This window comes from Lactuca virosa, chromosome 4 (genome assembly GCF_052849685.1).
Source record: "Lactuca virosa cultivar CGN04683 chromosome 4, Lactuca_virosa_CGN04683_v6, whole genome shotgun sequence".
Lineage (NCBI taxonomy): Eukaryota > Viridiplantae > Streptophyta > Magnoliopsida > Asterales > Asteraceae > Lactuca > Lactuca virosa.
This window is the reverse complement of record NC_136429.1, coordinates 190,129-192,210: the sequence shown is the minus strand read 5'-3', so window position 1 is coordinate 192,210 and position 2,082 is coordinate 190,129.

Here is a 2,082-nt window from a genome sequence, read left to right as displayed (position 1 = left end):
AAATTCTTATCATCAAGAAATCAGGGCTTCGGCTCCATCAATGAATTAGTTTCCCCTAGAATTGCTATTCTTAAAACCCTCAAAGAGCATTCGTCAAGTGGGGTACGCCTTAGGGCGAGACTAATCCTTCTTACTAAAGCATAAAGAGCCGCTCATTCAAATGTGAAGGGATCGGTGTAGAACTCAACCTCGAGCCTCGTGCGTATAAAATAACTAAGCAACTACTTTTAAGAATTAGCTGCGGATGCAGGTGCGTATTAATACTGAAAGAGTAAGGAAGTTATACGGGAAAAGACTCCTTGGTATGAAAGCTGGTAATTAATTTCACTCTGTATCGAGATGGTATACCCAACCGGATCTTCTTTCTCTGGTTTCAAACCCTCAACCGGTAACCAAAAGAAGCGAGCTTCGGTAGTGGTAGTAGCTTCAAAGGAATTGGTAGTAGGTCTTGAATAGGAAAGCTTTCATAATGTATGAACTAAACCCATGTTGAAGAGCTTGAATTCTTCAGTAAAGGAATCATAACTTGTTGACGCAGACCCAGATATAGGCTTTTCTTCGCCCGTGCATATGACAGTTTCAGTCTCGTCCTGGCAATAGAGGGCGTGCCATAACAGGAAGGGCTATGGGGTTTGGAGTTTAAGCAGGAACTGGCCCAACCAAGCTTTGCACCTTTTGTTGGGGACAAGTAATCCCTTTGCTTTGTAGTTCTAGTTGCGGATTCCCGGATAGCTATAGTTTCACTAGCAAGTTTCGTAAGCCAGAAGAAGGCCAGTGGGCAGGAGGAAGGTCGGTCTGTCTGACCTGTTGATGCATCACTCTTTATACTACGATATTATTGTATTAAACCTACTTTCTCGGAATATCTTTTTTCACCTAGCCCAGCGTGTCGACGTCATCGGATGCCAACAAAAAAAAGTGTAACTATCAAGCGCTAAATCGGATCTAGACTATCATGGAAACAAGGAGAGGGCACATTCTTATCTGGCCTGGCTGGGATCGTTCACCATAAAGGTAAGGGTCCTCGGGCAAGGCAGCTCACTCATCAACAACAAGTTCTGGATCGGATGATGCCCCTTTTTATAAGGCTTTTTTTTTCTGCTTCTTCTTTCTCTTCAAGTTCTATCGATGCCCAACTCATAGGGAAGCATGACAAGGGCTTATTCTCGACTATTTCCAATATCAACAAGGTAAGGCGAGGAGGCTCTTTAACTAGACCCCGGGGCTACGCCCGTTTCTGCTTTAGTAGTTGTCTCTATTTCTCTGGTACGGTTGTTTCTGTAGTTGCAACAATCCCCTCTTTCTTATAGGATCCATTATCCGGGATATTGACTTTCTAGATAAGGGGAACTAGCTCACTAGCCAATAGGAGTCTAGGGCGGAGTCGCTAAACCTTCTTTATTCTTTTTCCGGTGAGTCGGAGACAAAGCACCTAGATAGGGGCCCGTAACGGCACACTTACTCTATGGCAAGAGAGAGAACATAAAGGGCATCAAGGGGGTTATCGGATCGGATGGCAAAAGCGCATATAGAATTGATTGATCTTTCTTCCTAGCCTAGTTCAATGATTCCATTATATAAGGGAACTTCTTTCCCATGCCCATGCCCGGCTGCTCGTTCAGTCATTCATTCCATTCTGTCTTAATTGCTTTCTAAAGGCGGTAATCACATAGCAAGGTTGCCAGGTCGTCTCTCACTAACAGAATTTCCTGAGGCTGAGTCTCCGCCCATTGAGGAGTCTCTTTTTTATTCTGTTTCGACAGCTTTTTCTGTTTTCGTTTTTGGTGTCCCACCTATAAAGATCGATTTTCTAGTTGATGGATATTGACCACTAGTGGCACACTCGATAGATTCCTCATCTATACCTTTTTATGGGAAAAGAAGGTCTCAAGCTCCAGTTGAATCCGGAAAATAAGGTTAGGGAGTCGCACTAAAGGCGGAGGAAGAAGCCCCTAATGCGGTCAAGTCTTGCGCGGCACTATTGGATACGCCAGTTGAAGATGCCCCATCAATAGCAAGAAGAGAAAGAGCATACTCGTCTGTCTAGAAAGCAACCCTGCCCGCGTCGAAGACAAGTCTGGC